The sequence below is a fragment of the Pan troglodytes genome, chromosome 2, assembly GCF_028858775.2.
Source record: "Pan troglodytes isolate AG18354 chromosome 2, NHGRI_mPanTro3-v2.0_pri, whole genome shotgun sequence".
Classification (NCBI taxonomy): domain Eukaryota; kingdom Metazoa; phylum Chordata; class Mammalia; order Primates; family Hominidae; genus Pan; species Pan troglodytes.
Window position 1 is genome coordinate 10,446,798 of NC_086015.1, and position 26,026 is coordinate 10,472,823.

General features: G+C 37.6%; 1 long non-coding RNA gene across 1 annotated transcript in view; it reads left to right on the top strand.

Annotated features, from left to right (window-relative positions):
- The window catches only part of LOC129143475 (uncharacterized), a 432,563-nt gene that overhangs the window by 282,385 nt on the left and 124,152 nt on the right, over nucleotides 1-26,026 (top strand). The window lies entirely within an intron of this gene.

The window sequence follows — 26,026 nt, forward strand, 5'->3', positions numbered from 1 at the left end:
CTTTCGTGTTTAGTTACATAAACTGACAATTTACAAAAAGTTTCATTGTAGCAATTACTTTGTGCTACAACTACAAAGAAATATTTATTCAAAAATACACTGTTTTATGTATTACATTTTTACATTTGTTCATGTACTAGAAAAAGTCAGCACAACCAAAACATTGCTATGTTTTAGAATAAATAACTTTGTAAAAGGTATTTTATATTAAGACATTTTTGTCTATATGTATTTGTATTCTTTACAAATCTAGAAGATGAAAGATTATGTTTTCTTCACTTTTAATTTAAAACAGTAGGGAAACAACTGTCTGTTATTTAGAAATCATCTTTTTGATTTATTTTTCTGAATCTAAAATAGATATAGAATATCTTTATCTCCAGTAGTGCTTTGGGAGACATGAAAGATACATCATTTGTTAAGTGACAACAGAACTTTCAAAATAATCAGATGTAGCTACTTTTAAATGTTTCTGAAGTTGTCAGTTTCCTTTTTCTGCTTTAAAATTTCAGAAAGTACTTGCTTGAAAGTGAAGAATCCATCATTTGGACAGTCTTCACTTCTATGCCAAAAAGTTTCATTTGCAACATCAGTACAACAGTTTAATTTAAGCAACTTATAAACTAATTATTTCAAGGAGAATATATCAATCTGATTAATTACTTGATGGCAAGTAGACCAAATGCTTCACTGGGTCATTGAACCTTTCATTCTTGTTCATGCCACATAAGCAGTTCTTCTTTGACATATAAAATTATTATTTTAAAACTTTTTTACTACAATGAAAAAAGAATAACCTACTGTCTTTTTATGGTGAACAGACAGAAATATATCATTTTCTAACATATCTAGGAAGTCTTCTTTGAATAACACCTGTAGTATATAAAAATTGTTACAAAGATGGCTTCTATTTCATACGCTGAGATCATCCAGCTGTGTCCACAGGGAGGAAGTGGCATACATGGCATGTAAATGTTTGAAATTGTTTATCTAATTTGTAATTATACTTTCTTCCTCTTATTTTATCAACTTTTTGTCTAAACCATTTAGTTAATCCAAAAGTCATAGGACTGATTAGCAAATATCACCAGAGGTATCCAGGCAGTAGAAGGAAATGCAGTGCAGTTTTAGACAACTCAATTATGTCCAAGCTTAAAGCATTAAAAATATTGTCTAAGCATAATTTTGGCAAATAGACTTAATCCTCTTAGAACTTTTGGAGGAGTAAAGCTTTTTTTGAAAGGTCGAGAGTTATTCTTGTGGGATGGTGATCTGTGTGACTTCCCCTTTGAATAGCTGACTGGTCCTATATAAAATCCTGGAGATGTTAGTAAAGTGAACATCCAAAGATTATCTCAAAACTTAACAATCATAAAAACCTAAAGTCATTACTGTTCCTAAAGTCATTCTTGTTCTGGGTAACCCCAACTCTCAGTCTCCTTAGCTTTAAGTGGAAGAAGAAGAGTTACAAGGACTTTGTAGTCACTTGCAATTAGATCTGTGCTGGGAAGAAGCATAGAGACTCCAGCTTGTGAGGTCTAAGAGATCTGTGCAAATCTTGGGTCTGCCACTCACTGGTTGGATGTCCTTGCTGACATTTTTAGCTTTAGCGTCTTAGTAAAACATGTACAAAACGGAGACCGTAATCGAGTTCTCCAGAGAAGCAGAACCAATAGGATGTATTTTTGTAGAGAGAGAGATATTTATTTTATTTTTTTTCTGCAAGAGACATTAACTTTATTCTTTCATACCCCAACATAATTTCTACTTAGTTCCTCAATCTGCTTGTGGTGAAAACTTTTCAGTCAGTTCAGAGGGACCTCTGTCAAATCTTGCTTCAAAGAGAATAAAATACCTAGGAATTCAGCTTACAAGGGATGTGAAGGACCTCTTCAAGGAGAACTTCAAACCACTGCTCAATGAAATAAAAGAGGACACAAACAAATGGAAAAACATTCCATGCTCATGGATAGGAAGAATCAATATCATGAAAATGGCCACACTGCCCAAGGTAATTTATAGATTCAATGCCATCTGCATCAAGCTACCAATGACTTTCTTCACAGAGTTGGAAAAAACTACTTTAAAGTTCATATGGAACCAAAAAAGAGCCCGCATTGCTAAGTCAATCCTAAGCCAAAAGAACAAAGCTGGAGGCATCATGCTACCTGACTTCAAACTATATTACAAGGCTACAGTAACCAAAACAGTGTGGTACTGTTACCAAGCCAGAGATATAGACCAATGGAACAGAACAGAGCCCTCAGAAATAATACCACACATCAACAATCATCAGATCTTTGACAAACCTGACAAAAACAAGAAATGGGGAAAGGATTCCCTATTTAACAAATGGTGCTGGGAAAACTGGCTAGCCATATGTAGAAAGCTGAAACTGGATCCCTTCCTTACATCTCATACAAAAATTAATTCAAGATGGATTAAAGACTTAAATGTTAGACTTAAAACCGTAAAAACCCTAGAAGAAAACATAGGCAATACCATTCAGGACATAGGCATGGGCAAGGACTTCATGTCTAAAACACAAAAAGCAATGGCAACAAAAGCCAAAATTGACAAATGGGATCTAATTAAACTAAAAAGCTTCTGCATAGCAAAAGAAACTACCATCAGAGTGAAGAGGCAACCTACAGAATGGGAGAAAATTTTTGCAATCTACTCATCTGACAAAGGGCTAATATCCAGAATCTACAAAGAACTCAAACAAATTTACAAGAAAAAAACAACCACATCAACAAGTAGGCAAAGGATATGAACAGACACTTCTCAAACGAAGACATTTATGCAGCCAACAGACACATGAGAAAATGCTCATCATCACTGGCCATCACAGAGATATTTATTTTAAGAAATTGTCTCATGCAGTTGGCAATTGTTGAGGCTGGCAAGTTCAAAATTTGCAGGCAGACCAGCAGACTGGAGACTCAGGAAGAGTTAATGCCTCAGCTTCAGTCCAAAGACAGTCTGGAAGCGGAATTACCTCTTTTTTGTGGGAGGGGGCTTCTCAACTGATTGAATGATATGCATTCACATAATGAAGGGTAACCTGCTTACTCAAAGTGTACTTATTTAAATGTTAATCACGTCGAAACAATACGCTCACAGCAACATCTACATTAGTTGACCAAACATTTGAGCATCACCGCCTAGCCAAGCTGACACATAAGATTAATCATCACAGGAATGATAATATTAACAACATAAATCTCATTATATTAATGAGGATTAGATTAGATAATGATGGTTATGTTATTAATATACTGTTGGGAACATAGTAGTTTCTCAATAAATGGTAGTTACTATTATTGTTGTTGTTACCATTATTAGGTATTTCTATACAATCCCCGAGTTTATAGCCATCATCACCTATAAGTTTCAAGGAAAATTATTAATTCATGGTGGTGTTTTGGATAAATGTTAATTTTTTGCTTTGATAAAAGTACTATCTGTTACATGGCTTTACAAAATCTCTTGACAAACATGCCAAGAAAATACTGCTTTATATGTGTCTAGAGTATAATAAATTTGGGAAGCCTAAAAAAAATTATGAGCAATGCTCTATAACAATGAATGCCCAATAAAATTTTAAAGGGTGAAATAGATATCTCTGTTCTTTAACTAATGTAATATCGTATGAAAATTGTCGAGTTTTGAGTATTGAAAATTATATAAGTGAAAAGTGCATTTGAAGATGAATGAAGTGTATTATGAAATTTCTTCATCCCTGAGGCCACATTATTAAAATTTCAAGATACCACTGGGATAATGTGGTAAGTAGCAAGTTCCTACTACTCCCTTGCTGGGGAAAAAAGGAAATCTTTGCTGAAAAAAAATCGAGGAAAAATATGATTGAAGAATACAATCATTTGATTAAGAAACATAGAACCAAATTCACTTGGCAATGCAGGACCATCACTCTAACTCAGTTCTTCATAGATCAGAAGTTGGTTAAAGCAAGAGGTAGTGAGGCCTGGAGCAATTTTCTTTCAAACTTTTGGACTACAACCTCCAGATCACTTGATAATATCAAATCATTTCATAGATACCTTTGAAAATAATTATCCTAAAAGAAAATTTTAATTAATTGTCATTAAAATATATTTATATAAGCAGAATATACAGCTTATTTTTCTGACAGATCTTAGTTGGTATGCAAATAGATTCACCAGCTACATGACGTAACCCCATAAGCCACCAGGAATTTGTGGCCTATAGGTTGGCAGTCACTCCTGAAGGGGAAAGACCAGGTAACTTCACAGAAAGCAAATTGGGTAATTGTCAGCCAGGATCATCTATGATACTGAGCAAGGACCTAGATTGAGATTGTAGAGTTTAGTTTGTACCATGCTTAGGTTTCTTCAGTAATTTTCTGGGGTGCTCCCTTAATCAAGTATAGTAAAGCCCCCTTGAAGAAAAAGGAAGTTGGCTCTTCCCTTGGTGTAAGAGTGATTCATAATCTAAAAGGGGATGCTATTTCATAAATTAGATTATTAGCTATAAAGAATTGAAACCTACCCAAAAGTCCCATAGAGTGTTCATTTTGATAAACACAGAAATGAACCTTTCTGGTCTTAAAGGTTGAAACTTATATTTGTTTCATCTGAGCTCCTTCCTCAGGAAAGAACCTTCAGGTCTCTCAAAAAACTATCAAAGAAGGGAAACTCACCAAATCACTGCACCAGATAGGACCCCTCATTCTCATGATTGCTTCCTTGCCCCTCCCTAGTTCCTGCTTTCTTACACATTGTTACATTTCTCCTCGGCTATATAAAGCCCTAGCTTTAGTCAGTGGGGGAGACAGATTTGAGACTGAGATTCTAATTCCTCAGCTGCAGCACCCAATTAAATCCTTCTTTCTTGGCAATACTTGGTGTCTCAGTCATTGGCTGTGCAGTGAGCACCAGGACCTACACCAAACCCCTGGTGTTTCGGTAACAGAATTTTACCCTTTCTCTTTCTCTTTCTTTCTGTAATTCTGGAACTAAATGGAAGTTTTATCAGCTTTTTGGCATGTGTGTATAGAAGAGGATACTTGTTAATTCATTTTATTCATGTAGACATTGCCCCACTGAACAGGTCCTTAAACACAGAAATACATCTATCCAAAATATTTCCATTATTTTTTAAATTAATTATCAGAGTGATTCGTGTTTATACTAATATTTATAAACGTAGAAACAGTTTTACTGAGTTTAAAATCTTAACGTTTAGGTTTCTGCAGATGTCAATCACATGCCCCAAGCATAAATACAAATATTTTTGAGGGAATGTGTGTACAGTTCAGAATAGTTCTGTAGCCAGGAGCAAGCAGTTGGACACATATGTGTTTGGCTACATAGGTGTAGCTAACAGTGAATGCTGTTGTAAACATGAAATCACTGGAAGGAAATAAGGAAACTCCCCCACCAGGAACATTATTCTCTCTCTGGAGAGAGAACATTTTCAACTCATTGATAATAAAAAATGACTATGGATGAGGTGCTAACCTTTCAGATTTGGAGCTTAAGCTTTTGCTTTCCTCTCTTCTCTGCCTACCTTAGGTTGCATGATTGTGTACTTTAAATATACAACACCTGTAATTTAAACAGCATTTAAAAAATATGTCCTGCATTTCTATTCTGAGTTGACAACTATAGCCTTTAGGCACAAAACCATCACTTTACTTTTTATAAAAATACGTGTACATTATGTGATTTATGCATAAGGTAAAAAAAGGAAAAGAAGGAAAAGCAGGAAAAAAAAAAAAGACTTGATTGTTGTTTTTCTTATCTTTTTTTAAGTATTCTCAGAAAAAAATTATCAGGATAACTCATCCCAGGTTGGATTTTATGGCACTCTTTTGTGTTGGCTATTGAAAATTTCTTTTGGCATAGTTGTTGACTTCACCTCATTTTTTCCCTGCACTAAATATATATTAGGTAATTACAATAAAAGTTTACTAGCTAAAAATCAAAGATAAGAAATTGAGTGAAGTTTATGCCACATATCATGTGATCTCAGGCAAGTTTCAAAGTCTCTAAATCTCAAGTTTTCTTATCTATAAACTCTGTCCTTGCTACCTTACATCAAGAAAATCAAATTAGAAAACACCATATTAACTACAAAGAACTGTAAAAATATAAGCTATTCTTGGAATTCTAACTGTGGTGAAGACTAGCAGAGTACTTTGGGATGCAAAGATACAGAAAATGTGTCCATCCCCATCCAGTTTACAGCACAGTAAGAAAGGCCCATAAATTACCACAGTACCCATGGTACCAAGCTGTATGTGATGCACATCAAATGACCAGTAGAGGTGATTATGGGAGTAAAGGACTTCAGCAGAGAGAGATCACTTCTGTTTGACAAGCTTATGACAGCATTTATGGAAGATGATGATGTTAAACAACACTAAGATCATCAACCAATATTTGAGTGCTACGATGCGTGGGGTATGCTACTAAGAGATTTATATTGATTGTCTAATTTAATTATAAAACATTTAATTATTCTAGGACTACTTTTATTTCCACTTTACAGATAGGAAACAGATTCTGAAAGGAGAAGCAACTTACCAAGGTCACATAATTAGTAAATAGTTGAGTTAGGATTGGAAACCAGGTGTGTTTGTCTTCAGGAATCATGATTCTTGTCACTGTGATATGAGAGTATTAAACTGGAACTAGTTCTTAGAGCACAGAAAGAAAGTGGTATAGATTTTATTAATGGTCCTCATTCCAATTTTCCTCTCTCCCATGTATACAACCCATGACCTTTGCTATATTTCTTTGTAGTTTCTGCCACATTAAAGGCAAGATATGTATCCCCAGCTTCTGACTGATTTCAACTGTGTGACTTGGTTGGAACAACAGTATGAGGGGAACTTTGTATCCCATCTGAGCCTAGGCTTCCAGGGTTTTTGCATGTATTTGTTCTCTTGCGCTTCTGCCGTTGCTATAGGGAGAACATGCCTGGGCTGTTCCACTGGTCCAGAGAAGAATTAGAAACATGTGGAGCAGAGCTGTCCCACAACCAAGACAAGGCTCAAGCAGAACCCTCAGCCAACCCACACGCTGCTCAAAACAGATGCATGAGTGTGTTTTGCTATTAGTTGATCCACACATCCATAAGCTGTAATAATACCTGATTTTAAAAAGTCACTGAATTGTGGGGCAGTTTGTTAGACGGCAATAGCTAACTGATGCAGATAATATTTTTTCATATGTAATTTTTTATATTATAAAAATATCAATTCATTTTTTAATTGGAAAGAGCAAAAAAAAGAGTAAAAAGAAGAGAAAAAAATTAATCACCAAATCCTACCACCCAGAAGTAAACATTATGATATAAAAAAATTTAATGCTATGTACCATTTACTATGTACCAGGCATTCTTTTAAAAACTTTGCATGTACTGGGCTCCATGGTTGAGAGATATTGCCGACTGTGTGTATAGAATAGACATGAAAGCAGTTCTGTACAGTATGCTTTCCGGATCCTCTTTGGAGCTGTGTTTTGAGCAGCATGTATGTCGCCTGCTGATTTGATCTGAGAGAAGTATTGCACAGGGGAATAAAAGAGATTTTTTTAAATACTTGGCATTTTTCGACTAAAAACATTTGGTCCTTAAAAAACATCGTAGGTATTATAATAGACACAGCCCTCTGCAATAGGCACCATTATTAGGCACATTTTAAACATGGGAAAACTGGGCCATAGAAAGTTTAAGTAACACAGCTAATGGGGATTAAAACTTGAAATTGAATCCAGAAAGAATGGCTCCAACAATAATGTCTTTAAACACTCTGTTCTACAGTCTCTCTGGCCATAATTCTCTCTAGTCCGTACTGCTGCACTTTGACTTCTACTCATCACGGCATCATATAAAATGTAGGTGGATGAAGGGGCAGCTACGGTCAGGAAAGACGATAGAGTGAGCAATGGACTGAAGTAGGACCATGGATGGAGAATCACTCCAGATCTTCAAAGAACAGAGGGCTTGCTGGTTTCACAGGAGTCAAGGCTGATGAATATTATCAGTTACCCCTGGAAAATATCTCACCATTAAAAATAAACATTTTTGAGGATGGTTCAGCAGTGCACACCTGTAGTCCCAGCTCCTTGGGAGGCTGAGGCTGGATTATCACGTGAGCCTAAAAGTTCAAGTCCAGCCTAGGCAACATAGTGAGATCTCTGCGTCTAAAAAAAAATTTTTTTTTAATGAATATTCTTTTGTGGTTTGTCATTTCACTTTTGCTCAGTTTTAGCCCAGAGGCATTTGAAAGTGAAGCTTAAAAAAAAGTCTCCAGTTACCAAGGCAAACACAGCTTGAAATGAGAACCACAGAACTGGAGACATTTGTACATTCAAGTGTTTATTCATTTCTGCACACACCCTGCTTCAAGATTTGTTTATGTCGGCTGAGTGCTGTTCAGGAACAGCCTATTGTACAGGTGGCAATATTATATATTGGGACAGCATCTCATCCCTTGACACTCCCGTGAGAATGAATTATATGGATATCCCATTCTTTATGACATTGCTATGAGCAAGAAAAAGGCAAGCAGCGAGGATCCAGCTTTTTTGAATGATTAGCATTTGTAGTGTAGGAGAATAATTCACTGCCACTCACAGGTGTCTCTAATGGCTGCATTCTCCTTGCCTCCTCTGTGCTGTGGACTACAATTTTATGCTTTTGTACAAAAAGGAGCTGCATCTTTATGCTTAAAAGCCAAGATTCCAAGACTCTTTTTAGCTAGACAAGGACTATCATGGCCATCCTAATATAATATAGCTTTTCATTGGCCCTCCTGGGTCTCATACAGACTAGCACTATGCCTTCAAACATTAAAATTAAGATAAAAAACTTACCTTCTGCAAAGGTGCCAGAGGGAGAAGAGGCAGCTGTCAGTGTCCAGATTTGGCTCTAACTGTTAGCTCTCAGCTAATCACTTTTGGCAGCCTGTCTTCAAAGCCAAGGTAAGACCTGCATATGAACACTAACGTTGGCCTTGCAAGTAATACCACAGTCTCTAAACTTAACCAATTGTCTCCCACCAAATACCTTCAGGCAGTCAAATTAAATTAGCTATTATGGCTATTCTGGAGTTTCTCATCTGTGAGCCTCAAAGTTCCATTTTCTAATGTAGTCCATCTGCCACATATGACCACTCAGAAACAAGCTCTCTGTAGTATTCAACAATGTGAATTCCAGAATATGAAATACCTACTGTGGGGGGGGGGGGCAATTTTCCAGTTCTTTGTAAAATGCTCATATTCAGATGAGAAGTCAGCCATGTACCAGCCTAATTATATATACTATAGTAATTGCTATGTACTATAGTAATTGCTATGATGGAACCATGGAGTTGGAAGCCCACAGTATTAGGGCCTTGCAGTTCTAAGAGCGGGCCCCAGACCTACAGTATTGCGTCATCAATAAAACATTAAAAATGCTATGGGGCAGGGCTTCTCCAATGCTGCTCATGTTGGAATCACCTGGAAGCTTTTAGGAATCAAGATGTCCAGCCAGGCGAGGTGGCTCACACCTGTAATCCCAGCATTTTGGGAGGTTGAGGTGAGTGGATCACCTGAGGTCAGGAGTTTGAGACCAGCCTGACCAATATGGTGAAATCCCTTCTCTACTAAAAATACAAAAATTAGCCGGGGCTGGTGGCAGGTGCCTGTAATCCCAGCTACTCAGGAGGCTGAGACAGGAAAATTGCTTTAACCTGGGAGGCAGAGGTTGCAGTGAGCCAAGATGACGCCACTGCACTCCAGCATGGGCAACGGAGCAAGACTCCATCTCAAAAAAAAGAAAAGAAAAGAAAAAAAAGAAATTCTGATGTCTGGTCTGTGGTCCAGCTTTCTTAAATCAGAATCACTGAGGGCCCAGGCTTCAGTAGTTTTTTACTTCCCACCCCCTGCAAGGGGGTGCTGCCAACCCTGAAAGCCAGCTCTCTTGAGAGGAATGGCCAACTTTGTATCTATACCTATCTTCTAACATGTTATTCAATTGAAGGTAATGTTGCCTACCTAGGAACAGATTTTCTCATATTTTTGCTAATACCTAAAAAGCATACTGAAGTCAGCTTTCCAGGAATTATAAGTCTTAGGGCTGTATCTTAATTCACACTCTAAACCAATCCTGGTAACTTCATTCCTCTGCCAGTGACTGACTTAAACATGGACTCCTGGTGCCCTTCTGGCCAAAACAAAAGAGGGAATATGGATTCAGGATGACTAGGAAAGTGGTCTTCACTCTTAAAGAGGAACTTTAAGAGGTGGTACATTCTTTGCTCTTCCTGCAATTGAATGTTATTGTGTGATACCTGGAGCCACTGCAGATGGCTCATAACCATAGGGACTGAGGGCACATTTGGGCAGAGAGGTCAGAAGGTGGGTCAGAAGTTGTGTGATGGTTGACCTGCTGAACTGTCCAGCCTTCATAACTGTCTCTGATCTCCTTTCTGAAATACTAATTTTTCTTATTTTTAAGATACTTTTAGCTGGATTTTCTTTTGCTTTTTGCTGAAAGCCTCCTAGTAGCTAATATTTATCCCATAGATGAATAATAACAATAATAATGCATGCTATGAAATACTCTGTAATAACAAACATAAGTCATGGGCTTTTAATACAGAAAGGACCCCAAACATCATGCAATCCAACTGTTCAGATAGTCTCTGGACAGTGCTGAAATATGTTTTGCTTCCAGCAGAATAACAGAAAATTTAGAAAACTTGCTGACTTGGTATTTTTGCAAGTCATCTTCTCATTTTCTGCCTTTGACTTGACAGATGAGGAACATCCAAATAAATAGATTGTTTCTGCCTGAAGGGGCACAGAATGCACTGCCTGGGGAAACATATTCTTATGTACAAGGCATGCGTGTGCATTGCTCATTTGAAAATGGAAGAACAATGAGTGGCTCATGAAGCTATTCTTGAGTTCTCCTTTGCTGACCCTCTCTTATGTAGAATTCAAATCTAGAATTATTAATAGAATCAGGAGGAGTTGGTAAATTTAAATTTAATTAATATCATTACACTTTCCAATTGGTTGTGATTAAATTAGAAAAAAATACTTCTGGTATGGTTCAAAAGTAACTTGTAATCATGTCTCAAAATGGGTATTTTGGTCTGTTTCATTCATTGCAATATCAGCACAATATTCATTCATTGCAGTATCCTCAGTGCCTAGAATAGCACCTGGCACATTGTAAATACTCAATAAATACTGGTTGAAACAAATAAATGCATGAGTAACTTCCTAATGACTACCATATCTCACCACTGTTTCTAGCTTAGTTACTATCTGAAAGAGAGCACATCCTTAATAATTGTTAGCTGAATAAGTTAATGAATAACTGGACATTTCTTATGTTTTACATCAGATATTAGGAGGGTAATGGGTACATTGGCTCTGAAGGCAAAATATTTATTTACTAAGAGATCCTGAAATATTTTCATTGACTCTAGAATCCCAAAGCTGAGGTTACCAGTCTTCAGGCTTACATATCACATTTTACTTTGCTGATGAAAATTATTATTTTTCTCTTGAAGAACAATATCCATGCTCTCACTGTGCGACATTACTTTCTTTAAATTTAGAGTTTTCACTTTTTTCTTAACGTCAATAAATATCTATTTAATGTCTACTTCAAAGAGGCATTGGGCTCGGTGTTGCAGAGTAAATAAAGACAAGAAGGACCCAAGGCCTGAGTTTGTAACCTAGGATGACCATATGCTTCTTGAAGTCATAGTAATTGTGATTTCCTCTAATGGTTAGCCAAGTGACAGGCAAGAAGTATTCAATAGGTGTGTGTTGAATGGAAAACTGTTACACTGAATTAAAGACAGTGTATAATATACGTCTCTAGAGGAAATGCAAACTGCTCTGTGAGGTTTCTAGAGGGAATAGTCTCATCTAGACCGTGGGGAGCTTTCTGGAGAAAGTAATCCTTAGAGACAGGTAGCCGATAGTTGCAAATGATAGGACAGCCTACCTTACATGGATAAATCAGCTTAACCATCACAATGTCATCAGGCATCTTCAAAAAAAGTAAATAGTACAATTTATCTCATATATAGGTTGTTTAGTGTATAGGTCTTCAAAGATAACTAAGAGTTGCCAAGTGTAGTACTTGAATGCCCATACGAGTAATTTTTACTTGCATCATAGACATAGTCAACGGTTCCTAAATGTTGCTGCATGTTGTAATCACCCGATGGTCTTTAAATACTGCAGATGTTTGGTCACCCTCAGATATTCTGATTTAATCAGTATGGAGAGTAATCAGGACATTAAAAATATTAAAAGCTTCCCAGGTGACTGCAATGTGGAGCAAAGTTTGGGACCTGGCTCTGTAAGTGATGAAAAGAGGTATGATGATAAAGGGAGAGCAAGGTGGGAGTTACATTTCATTTCTGAAGGGTCATTTTGGACTTAGGAGTTTAACGTACTGAAAGGAAAGTCTGGCAGGGAATTCACCAATTAGATCTGAAATCCAGGAGCAAAGACAACATTTCTTACTTAGGTTTGGAAGTCATTGGTATGGCAGAACCAGCTTCACCTAATGAACTCCTGTTCATTGTATCAATTACAGCTGACATTGCTTTTCACTGGGGAAACTAGCCTAAGCTGCTAAAAAGGTCAGACACCTGTGTTCCATGCTCTAAAAGCCATCTGAACTTCTTTGGCACAGTACTGTTCACAGTTTATATTATATATATATATATATTTTGGTGTTATGTATATATGCAAATGAGCTCATCTGTGATTGGAAAGTAGAGGATTTTTGTCTGTGCAACACAAAGTACAATAATTCAATGGAATATAGCAAGCTTAGGTAAGGACTGTTCAGCAGGGTGTCCCCAGACTCTGCTATTTGGCTCAGATTGGTCAGATGTTTTATCTTGGAAGTCTTTACTGCATGGTTATCCCTATCCTTTGGCACTTTACACCATCTTCATAACTTAGTTCTCAGAGAATCAAGAAACATGGATAATACAAAGCTTGTATTAAGGTTCTCTAAGAAACAATCTATGGAGTATATATGTATTACATTTTATTGAGGGCTTTCAAGCTGAGGATCATGTAAAATTTAAACTAAAAGATACTACATTTTTCCCTAAAGAAATTTTAATCTTAAATTTTAAAAAGTAACTGATGAAACAAGCATGTTCAAAAATTTTTGTTAAGGAATAAACTCTTATTTTTCCACTTTATGTTTCTTCAGTCTTTTCTAATTTATTTTTTTTTCTGTAGTGCAGTTTTTTTCCTCTGTCCGGTTCTTGGCTTTCAATGACTTACCCTGTTCCTATTGTATTTATTTTTACAAGGTGTCTTTTTTAAAGTTAGCACTAATTCGTGTTTCTTAAGCTGTCATTAGTATTTATTTTGAAGCTTCCCCTCTCTTAGAGTTTATGATATACAGCAAGCATGAACAACTTTTGCTTAAAAGGCCAGATAGTGAATGTAGACCATGTAGACCAAGATGCAAAATTGAGGTTATTGCTCAGTCATTGCGTAGTTCCCAAATCACCTCGAATACCTTAGTCTTCCTTGTTCCATGTCTAAAACATAAGTTAATAGAGTCTCCTAACCCATGGAATGCTGTGTTAAATCTTGCTTTTCTCTAGAGGGTCCATTAAAGGTCTGGATCATTGTGTTAGCCAAAGAGCTTCATGTTAGAATTGTAACCAAAGTTCAGGTCTTTGTTAAGGAGCAAAACTTTTTTCACAAACCCAGTGAACAATCGCAGCAAGTTTAAAGGCTGGTGACTATTAACATATTAACTAAAAATGTTGCTTAAAGGAGGAGAATTTTCTCCTTAGAAAGAAAGAAATGAACAAAAAACGAATGACAAGCTAGTAGCATTAGAATGGATGAAAATTTTGCTCTCCTACCATTAATTAAGAAAAGGTAAAGCCGGCCAGTGTAGCATTTGCATGACAAAGAAAGCAGTGCAAACAGAAAGTGGCTCAAGATTAATGTCCTCTTAAGATTCAAAGTTGAAAGGAGATATAAAACCGGAAAAATTTTACATTTGCTCTTGCAAGTATTTGTGGCCTTCAAGGGCTTTATCCTCCAGGGGAAAGAGGTGTGCTTGTCATTCAGACCTGTACGACTTTAAAAGAGCAGAACTGTTTATCTCTGCTTTCACATATGTAAACCATCTTCCTTTTTACTCTTTCTTTGTAGTTTCAAACTAAAGAATATGTTGCTGCTGCTGATATGTGAGCTAACTTCCGCTCATCCTAGGCTTCCAAAGTTCCTGTCCCTGCCAGTACTGAAATTCAGAGAAAATAATATGATGCCATCACATTGAGTCAGTGTTTGCAGCAGATAGAGGTTAATGCTATGAAGCTAATTATTTTTTCTTTAGAAACACTGCGTCGTTGTTATTTGGTGAAGTCTGTGAGCCAGTGCCAGTCCCCATGTTGTTTGTTACTGGTCTACAGCAAGAGACGTTACAAATTTGACACTAAAGGTTTAGAGACATTAAGCACATTGACAGTAATTTTACATCTAATAATTATAATGATAAAAAAGAACCTGTTTGTATGTCTTTGTTCTTATTCCATTTTCTTATTAATTTCTTTGTATTGTATTGTACAAAATTGCCTTTGAAAGATGTGGTAGATTTTATTTTTAAATGATCTTTTACTACAGAGCATTTGAAATAACCTGTCTTAACACATTTTTGGTAGATTGGAAATTCCCACTGGAAAAATAACAAAATCAACAGCAACAACTACAACTACAATCATCATTTTTGCTTGTAATACTATAATTTGTGTTGTTGTGGCAGGCCGGTTCTCATTAACACAGGCCTTCATAACAACTATTTCAGCACTGACTGAGTGGTTGAGTTAAATATTCAAAGCTGAAAGAGCCAGTGACCTTATACAAAGGCTGGAATATAATAAAAGCCCACCAAGAGTCTTGCTTAGGCCTTTCCTGGGACTTGAAGTGTGACTGGATCATGAAGGAATTCTTAAGAAGACCCATTTAGGATTATTGGGGGTCTGAAGAAACTCCCCAGGCCTCTACAAACAAGTTTACTGGGGGTCTGAAGGAACTCCACAAACCTCTATGACTTAGGAGGAGACAAGATAAAAGTAGTGACCCCAGGACCTCAACCCATTCAGATTAAGTAAACTTACAGATTCCAGAGGAAGGTCTTCAGGACTCAGATCTCAGTTATAGATTAAAAGAAGTTAATCACTTACGTCTTTAGATCAATGCATACTTATACATAGACATATAACTTAGAAGGTGTATTAGTCTGTTTTCAACACTGCTGATAAAAACATACCTGAGACTGGGCAATTTACAAAAGAAAGAGGTTTAATGGTTCCACATGGCTAGGGGGGCCTCACAATCATGGTGGAAGGCAAAAAGGAGAAAGTCATGTCTTACATGGATGGCAGCAGCCAAAGAAAGAGCTTGTGCAGGGAAACTGCCTCCCCCCAACACAGTTGTTGTTGTTTTTTGAGACTGAGTCTCTCTGTCACCCAGGCTGGAGTGCAATGGTGTGATCTCAGCTCACTGCAACCTCTGCCTCCCAGGTTCAAGCAATTCTCCTGCCTCAGTCTCCCGAGTAGCTGGGATTACAGGTGCCCACCATGACATGTGGCTAATTTTTGTATTTTTAGTAGAGACAGGGTTTCACCATGTTAGACAGGCTGGTCTCAAACTCCTGACCTCAAGTGATCCACCTGCATTGGCCTCCCAAAGTGCTGGGATTAGAGACATGAGCCACCACACCCTGCCAAAACTCCCATTTTTAAAACCATCAGATCTCATGAGACTCATTCACTATCACAAGAATAGCATGGGAAAGACTCACTCCCATAATTCAGCCACCACTGGGTTCCTCCCACAACATGTCAGAATTGTGGAAGTTACAATTCAGGATGAGATTTGGGTGGGGACATAGCCAAACCATATCATTCCACCCTTGGCCCCTCCCAAATCTCTTATCTTCACATTTCAAAACCAATCATGCCTTCCCAACAGTTCCCCCAAAGTCTTAACTCATTTCAGCATTAACTCAAAAGTCCACAGTAAAAGTCTCATCTGAGACTAGGCAAGTGCCTTCTTTCTATGAGCCTGTAAAATCAAAAGCAAGTTAGTTACTTCCTAGATACAGTGGGGGTATACGCAATGGGCAAATACAGCCATTCCAAATGGGAGAAATTGGCCAAAACAGTGGCTACAAGCCCCATTCAAGTCTAAAATCTAGCAGGGCGGTCAAATCCTAAAGCTCCAAAATGATCTCCTTTCACTCTCTCTCACATCTCGGTCACACTGATGAAAGAGGTGGGATCCCATGGTCTTTAGCAACTCCACCCCTGTGGCTTTGCAGAGTACAGGCTCCCTCCTGGCTGCTTTCATGGGCTGATGTTGAGTGTCTGTGGTTTTTCCAGGCACACAGTGCAAGTTGTTGGTGGATCTACCATTCTGGGGTCTGGAGAACAGTGGCCCTCTTCTCACAGCTCCACTAGGTATGCCCCAGTAGGGACTCCATGTGAGGGCTCAGACCACATATTTCCCTTCTGCACTGCCCTGGCAGAAATTCTCCATGAGAGCCCTGCCCCTGCAGAAAACTTCTGCCTGGACATCTGGACATTTCCATTCATCCTCTGAAACCTAGATGGAGGTTCCCAAACCTCAATTCTTGACTACTGTGTACCCACAGGCTCAACACCACATGGAAGCTGCCAAGGGTTGGGGCTTTCCCCCTCTGAAGTCATGGCCTGAGCTGTACCTTGGCCCCTTTTAGTCATGGCTGAAGTGGCTTGGATGCAAGGCATCAAGTCCTTAGACTGCACACAGCATGGGAACCCTGGGCCCAGCCCATGATTCCATTTTTTCTTTCTAGGTATCTGGGCCTGTGATGGGAGGGGCTGCTGGGAAGACCTCTGACATGCCCAGGAGACATTTTTCCTATTGCCTTGGGGATTAACATTCAGCTCCTCATTATTTATGCAAATTTCTACAGCTGGTTTGAATTTTTCCTTAGAAAATGGGATTTTCTTTTCTATTGCATTGTCAGGCTGCAAATTTTCCAGACTTTTATGTACTGCTTCCCTTATAAAACTGAATGCCTTTAACACACCCAAGCCACCTCTTGAATGCTTTGCTGCTTAGAAATTTCTTCTGCCAGACCCTAAATCTTCCCTTCTCAAGTTCAAAGTTCCATAAATCTCTAAGGCAGGGGCAAAATGCCACCAGTCTGTTTGCTAAAACATAACCTTTGCTCTAGTTCCCAACAAGTTCCTCATTTCCATCTGAGACCACTTCAGCATGGACTTTATTGTCCATGTTGCTATCAGCATTTTGAGCAAAGCCATTCAACAAGTCTCTAGGAAGTTCCAAATTTTCCCACATTTTCCTGTCCTCTTCTGAGCCCTCCAAACTATTCCAACCCCTGCCTGTTACCCAGTTACAAAGTCACTTCCGCATTATTGAATATCTTTTCAGCAGCACCTCACTCCTGGTACCAATTTACTGTATTAGTCCATTTTCATGCTGCTGATAGAGACATACCTAAGACTGGGTAGTTTACAAAAGAAAGAGGTTTAATGGACTTATGGTTCCACGTGTCTGGTGGGGGAGCTCACAATCATGGTGGAAGGCAAGGAAGAGCAAGCCATGTCTTACAAGGGTGGCAGCAGGCAAAGAGAGAGCTTGTGCAGGGAACTCCCATTCTTAAAACCATCAGATCTTATGAGAGTCATTCACTATGCAAGAACAGCACAGGAATGACCCGCCCCCATAATTCAATCACCTCCCACCAGGTTTCTCCCACAACACATGGAAATTGTGGGAATTACAATGCAAGATGAGATTTGAGTGGGGACACAGCCAAACCGTATCAGAAGGTATATAAGCTCTGGAAGACTTTATAATTTTTAGTTTGGCAATATTTTCCAGGCCTTCTCCCTGTAACCGGCTACAGAAATAAAAACTCTCTTCCTCCCCATTCATCTTGCATCTTGCTATTGGGCCATGAGAATAGGCAGCCTGACCCTTAGTTTGGTCTGGGAACATTGTGTTGTGTAACACCTACAACTAGATCAGTGACTTTTCTCATTTAATAATCTCAGAGAATCTAAGGAAGTTATTACCATTCCTACTTTATAAATGAGGAAACCGATACTCAGAAAGTTAAATAATGACAATGTATATTTTTCAAAAAATTGAAACACATAGGTCTTATATAGATATAATGTGAGTACTTGTTAAAGATTTTAAAACTCATTAAAAGAGGAATCAGTAGAATGATAAAGCTAGTTCCAATGGGGATTCAAGATGTTACTGGAAAGGGGTCCCATTCCAGATCCAAGAGAGAGTTCTTGGACCTCACACAAAAAAGAATTTGGGGTGAGTCCATAAAGTGACAGCAAATTTATTAGGAAAGTAAAGGAGTAAAGAATAGCTACTCCATAGGCAGAGCAGCCCCATGGGCTGCTGGTTGGCTATTTTTATGGTTATTTCTTGATTATATGCTAAAAAATGGGTGGATTATTCATGAGTTTTCCAGGAAAGGAGTGGGCAATTCCTAGAACTGAAGGTTCCTCCCCATTTTAAACTATATAGGATAATTTGCTGACATTGCCATGGCATTTGTAAACTGTCCTGGCACTGGTGGGAGTGTCTTTTAGTATGCTAATGTATTGCAATTAGCATATAATGAGTAGTGAGGATAACCAGAGGTCACTTTCATCACCATCTTGGTTTTGGTGGGTTTTATCTGGCTTGTTTACCACATACTTTTATCAGTAATGTCTCTGTGACCTGTACCTTGTGCTGACCTCCTATCTCATCCTGTGACTAAGAATGCCTAACCTCCTTAGAATGCAGCCCAGTAAGTCTCTGCCTTACTTTACCCAGCCCTATTCAAGATGGAGTGACTCTGGTTCAAACACCTCTGACAAAGAGATCAAAGCATTTAGAATTAATGAAAGACAGAATGCTAAAATACGACTGTAAAAACAGGTGCTTTTAAAAGAGCCTCCCAGTTAGACTCAGGTGGCTCTAACACCCTGAGTTCTTATGTAAGCCAACCAAACCCAACTCAGTGTGAGCAGTCAGATCCTAGAGAAACAACACTTAAACTTTACCAGTGAGAAGCTGCTAACCAATCTCTAACTCGGGATTTTAAGGCCACTTCTCCAGTTTAACCATTCAAATATTTTCTTTGCCTTTCTGCTAGATAAAAAGCATTTTATATTCTCTTAGATAAAAATTATTTTCAATGTGTTCATTTTCTACAAGTTGAAATCTACTTTTCAGAGTATGAGCCAAGATTAATAATAAATGCGAAGCCAAAGGAAGAAAGAACTCTTAGACAAGTCTTTCAGGGCTAGGTAGATCACCAAATTCCATTATGACCATGCTTCTGTCTAGCTCAAAACATGATACTCCGAAGTCTGGCAACTTGCATGCTGAGTTCTTTGAACTGAAGGAGACTGGAAGGACATCAAAAGCAAAGTCTTTGTGACTTTCTTCTGTCCTCCTGTCTCCTGCCCATCATTCTCCTCTTAAAGTGATTGGTAGAAAACAGAATTCTCCCCCAAGGTAGTTCATAGAAACTAGAACTCTTCTTCCCCAAAGCAAGCCATAAAACGGAGAAAAGTCAGTCATTCTCTGATATTCTCCCTTTTTTTTTGGAAGATCCTCATTCCAAAGGGGTCCTGCCTCATATGCAGGAGGAAATAAGGCTGCACAGAGAGGCCAAGAAGAATCCGAGCAGACAGCCCCTGCTGGGTTTTCCCCTCAGTCTATTTATTACTAGTAAATCATACCTTTGTCCAATCACATTTCTACAGAGCTGTCCATTCTTCATCTAACCCAAGCATATAAATAGACAGTTTTCCTGCAGTTTTGAGTCTTTAGTTCTGATCTCCTGAGTCATGTAAAATTTCGATTGCATACATTTGTTACTTTTTTTTCTGTTAACCTGTCTTGCTACAAGTGTCTGCTGTGGCCCCTATGATGGACAAGGACATATACCATAGTTTTTCACTCCTACACTTCACAAAGAAAAGTCAGAAAGTGACCATTCTAGGTTTTATTGCTTGCTTTGGGGGACAGGGATTCTAGTTTCTATGGACTCGATTTAGGAGACTGATAAGGGTGGGTGACAGGAGATGGGAGAAGGTCATAGAGACCTTGCTTCTGTGGCCCTCCTGTCATTTCAGCTCAAAAATACTCAGTGTGCCAAGGCAGGAGACTTTGGGATATTGTGTTCAGCGCCCTGCCATTAGTAATCATGCTATGAATATTCAAATATAAGAGAACCTATTTTCACATCCATCTCTATATTCTAGAGTATTGATTACATACATAACGATAGATACGTGGAAGGATGGATACTAGTTGTACACTAAAATGTTCAGGCTTTGGATACTGAACTGAAATTCTAGCTTAATTGTTTTCTAGCAGAATGATCTGGGGCAAATTATTATTTTTTTATTTTATTTTTTATTTATGTATTTTTATATTTTTTATTTATTTATTTATTTTTTATTTTATTATTATTATACTTTAAGTTTTAGGGTACATGTGCACAATGGGCAGGTTAGTTACATATGTATACATGTGCCATGCTGGTGTGCTGCACCCATTAACTCCTCATTTAGCATTAGGTATATCTCCTAAAGCTATCCCTCCCCCCTTCCCCTACCCCACAACAGTCCCCAGAGTGTGATGTTCCCCTTCCTGTGTGCATGTGTTCTCATTGTTCAATTCCCACCTATGAGTGAGAATATGTGGTCTTTGGTTTTTTGTTCTTGTGATAGTTTACTGAGAATGATGATTTCCAATTTCGTCCATGTCCCTACAAAGGACATGAACTCATCATTTTTTATGGCTGCATAGTATTCCATGGTGTATATGTGCCACATTTTCTTAATCTAGTCTATCATTGTTGGACATTTGGGTTGGTTCCAAGTCTTTGCTATTGTGAATAGTGCCACAATAAACATACGTGTGCATGTGTCTTTATAGCAGCATGATTTATATTCCTTTGGGTATATACCCAGTAATGGGATGGCTGGGTCAAATGGCATTTGTAGTTCTAGATCCCTGAGGAATCGCCACACTGACTTCCACAATGGTTGAACTAGTTTACAGTCCCACCAACAGTGTAAAAGTGTTCCTATTTCTCCACATCCTCTCCAGCACCTGTTGTTTCCTGACTTTTTAATGATTGCCATTCTAACTGGTGTGAGATGATATCTCATAGTGGTTTTGATTTGCATTTCTCTGATGGCCAGTGATGGTGAGCATTTTTTCATGTGTTTTTTGGCTGCATAAATGTCTTCTTTTGAGAAGTGTCTGTTCATGTCCCTCGCCCACTTTTTGATGGGGTTGTTTGTTTTTATCTTGTAAATTTGTTTGAGTTCTTTGTAGATTCTGGATATTAGCTACTCATCTGACATGGGGCAAATTATTTAACCTCTCTAATCCTCCTTTTACTGATGTATACATGGAGATAGCATTAATAGCACATCATAGAGCTTTGGTGAGGATTGAGTTAGAGAATGCCTGTAAAAGCTTGACACAGTACCTAACATGCTTTCTCCCCAATTCTCCTAGTTTCTTCTGGTGAAATGTTCCAATAACAACAACTCCTGGCCTTGCTTTGCACTCTCACATATTAGGCCCTAGAGATGGAGGAACAATATCTATCTAAATGGTGACCTTGAAAGAAGAAAGTAGGCATGCATATCCTGGTCCCTTCTTTCCTTTCTTTTTTCATGTGGGTATGCTGCTTGTAAGTATCACGTATTTTTTATCATTGAGCAGGACGTCATTTGCCTGCAGATACAGACCGGCTTCTCTAACAATAGTTTAATCCATATAGATCATTTTGACTCTTTTTTCTTATTTCTCAAAGGTTTTAGAACCTGGGCAAGGAACAGTGTTACTCCCTTGAACCTCATGATGGCTTATAGAAAATTCAATGAAAGCTGTTTTTAGCTCTATATATTTTTAAATGGTTATTTTACTGCTTTTTAGTTTTTGCTTGTTTTTTAATTGGTTACCTTTCTTTATTGAGCTTTATTTCTAAATAGGATAAAATTATTAACCTCTATGGGTTATTGTAAACCTGGAAAATTATTCTGTATGTAAATTCTCTGACCCATAGTGAACATTGTATCTTGTGACCAGAATTCCTGTCAAATATTTTGCTCTTGAGAGTATGTTTATTTTATATATAGGGCCACTTAAGCATAATAACTAAATTGCTATTTTGCATGAAAAATACAAACTCTTGGATAGATAACAATGGAACCAAAAGGAAACTTTTATTGTTTTTTAATAATTAGGATAGTAACTGCCAGTCACTGCTTTGCTTTGTAAAAAGTTTGAAAAGTACATTTGGACTCAGAGAGTTTTTTTCCTGATGTCTAATATTAGTCAAGATACATTTTATTAAATCAAATTATTCAAATTTAAAATCCTGTGGTAACAGGATTGGGATGTGAAAAACAAATTATTCCTTAAAGTACTAACTGGAAAATCTATCATAAATGTGAAAAATTTTTTCAAAAAGGGACTTTGATCAAATAGCTGGAATTCCATCTTATGATGAATATCCATCAGAAACAAAATAGATGACAAACCACATGAGTGTCTTTCATGATAAAAAAAATCGTAAATAATTCATGGATTATTTCACTTCAGTGTGTTGCTGATTTTTAATTAAATCCAATTAGAGTCAATTCATTTTATCACATGCAGTTTGTTTCTGTACCATCTTAGTTTCGAAGTATTTTTGTGTTCCTAATTCTAAACTCTGTAGGCTATAAAGATGCATACTGCAAAACCTGTAAGGCTGGTATTTAGAGTGTTTTTGGTAACAGAAAAGAGCAAGGCAAAGGGATTATTTTTTTCCCCTGAGCTGATAAATGTTATTTATGAAGAATGGACATGAATTAATGGTTCTGTCAGTAATTCTGTAGTTATGACTTCGAAGCAGGCACCACTTCCTTGAATTCCTGGGAAGCTATATTTTATGTTTGCTTTCTTTTGACAATGGTTTTTGTTAAAACTGGGTTGCTAATAACTCCCTAAAGCAAGTTAGTTTACTGAGCAATATAATTTGACAAATGCTTATTAGTAGAAGCTATACTCTTGAGATTTACTTGACTGAAGTGTCCCATTGATTGTCATTAATTATCATGTTGATTCACAAACAAGTTTCTATGTTCATTTGTCACTCCAGCAATTTAGATATTGATTGGATCCATTTGGACGTGTAACACCCAAGTTGAGGCTCCCTTGAAAACTTGTCAAAAGGTACAAAAGATTATACTGACAGTCAACAGTACAGAACACAACAGCATTATATTTAAGCAGTTAATCATTTCTGGAGAAGAAAATGCAGTAGTTTCCAAAAGAAATTGGCTAAAAGAATACAAAGAAGTTGCCAGTGGAAGGCATTAGGATGTATACTTGAGAATTCAAGTAGGCACAATGGTAGTCAGTTAATAGGGTTTAAAAACAAACACACAGACAAAAAATCATGTCACTTACAACCTCTAAAAACAAAAACATACCTATAACTGATAGACCTAAGGCATGGGATTGCAGGCCTTACAGGGCAATACTCTTAGCATTTGCTTTTAGGAAGAACCTAGCGTCTGTCAACAAGTATATATCTGATGGAATGGCATTGCTTACCACAGTGTTAAGATGGAAGAAGCACCGGATGGAGGTCACAAATCCCCTGTCACAAACCCCAGGCTCTGTCACTTAGCTGTATTCTTAGTGGGAACTCGGGCAAGATATTTAGTGACTTTTATCTTGCCAAAGATATCATTGAATGTAGATGTGCCATTATTTTATGTGCCACTAGGAAAGAAAAATACCAAGAAACCGTGGCACGGTATCAATTGTAAAATGCAACTTCTGAGATGCTGAAAGGTATCGAAAAATATATATTCTGAAGGGCCTTACTTCACTTATTTATCTGTGAATGGAGAAGTCTGGGTTGGATTGGTGGCCATTTAACATAAATTCCTTGGAATCCTAATATGTATAATGTTAAATATAATTTTGCAACAAATAAGATATCCAAGAATACATACCTGTATATTTTATATATATAATAATAATATTTTATTATTTTCCCAAAATAATAAATGGGAAATAAAATCCCATTTATTTTTAATAAACTGAAATAAATAAATTAAGTCCATGAAGTATGGTCTCCCCTTCTCTGGTGACTTCAAGGACTTATAATTTCATCTTCCTGGTGTTACTGCTAATTTTCATCTCTATTCCTAATTCTCACTGTCCCCTCTTCACACTCTGCCACCAAATGAGTGTACATACAACTTAGGTTGACCCGTGAGAGTCCCCACATCCCTATCCACAGTGATGAAACAGAGATGGGCTTATGAACCAAATAAGCCTAACTAGACCCTTTCCTGAGATTGTATATGAACTCTAGAACAAAGAAAGTCCCTTTATGGTTGGGTTTGCATGTTGGGAACATAGGTATCTAGCATTCATTTTAAAGAACTGTTAAAAAAAAAAAAACTGTTGGGGAAATAAGCCAATTAGAAATAAGGAATGTAGGCTGGGCATGGTGGCTCACGCCTGTAATCCCAGCACTTTGGGAGGCCAAAGTGGGCGGATCACTTGAGGTCCGGAGTTCCAGACTCATACCTGTAATCCCAGCACTTTGGGAGGCCAAAGTGGGTGGATCACTTGAGGTCAGGAGCCTGGCCAACATGGTAAAATCCTGTCTCTACTACAAATACAAAAATTATCCAGATGTGGTGGCAGGCGCCTATAATCCCAGATACTCAGGAGGCTGAGCCAGGAGAATCGCTTGAACCTGGGAGGCAGAGGTTGCAGTGAGCCGAGATCCCATCATTGCACTCCAGCTTGGGTGACAAGAATGAAACTCTGTCTCAAAAAAAAAAGAAAGAAAGAAAGGAAAAATAGAAATAAGGAATGTGAAGAGAAAAATTGCTTTGAGGACATTGTTTATATCATTGAGTTCTGCCTTAACTAAGGCTAGACCACCACTGGCCAATGAATTTTATAAACCAATAAATGTCCTTTTTGCTTAACATGTATGTTTCTGTCATTGCTAATTAAAGATTCTAATGCAGGGGTCAGATATAAAAGTATATTCAGATCAATTACATCTTCAAAGGGACCGCTTTTTAAATGAACTTGTCTTTCATGAATGGACATTTCCTACTAAATTTTGCATTCATTGAGAGTAGTGATAACTCATCCATTTTTGATATATGCAGTGCTTAGCATGCAATTAACCTGGCACACAGTCATTCCTCCATAAGTCTTTTGGTGAACAAATGAATTGCATGAATTTGAATGTTGGAATAGGAAAGACATGGAACAATGAAGAGGGTGGAAGATGGTGTGATTCATTTTATTTAAAGAAATCAAGATTATCCAAAACATAAGATGTTAGTCAGCATTTTCCAAAGCGCATTCCCTGGATCTCTAATTTATTTTGGGGACAAATGGATGTGTTTCCCAAACAAATTCTGCATGTATATTGCCTACCATAGTACCTGGCATGTGGTAAATAATCAGTATACAATTCTGTGTTTGTGCTCTTAGTGGCAGATTCTTTTTGAACTGCATTTTTGAGGGTAAAAAGAGGCTAAAAGTTAAACTTGTTCTATTCCTTACTGTCTGGTTTGTACCATTCCTGAAATCTTCGTTACTTTCTGGAACATTTACTCAAAATCTACATTACTTTCTTCTTTGACGTCTGCCAAAACAATCTAGTGCATTGCGACTCAAAGTGTGGTTCCCCTAACCATTACTGCTCCACTAACAAATAACAAATCAGGACAAAATACAAATCAGTGCATTCCTTCCTACATTAGAAAAAAATGTCAATTGAACTAAGTAACATCCTTAGTAATATAGCTAGTTTATCTTCTCGTTGGTGCTTCTTCCTGACAAAGACCAGTAACAAGTGATTGATGGATCTGTACTTAAAGTAGCAGCGACCT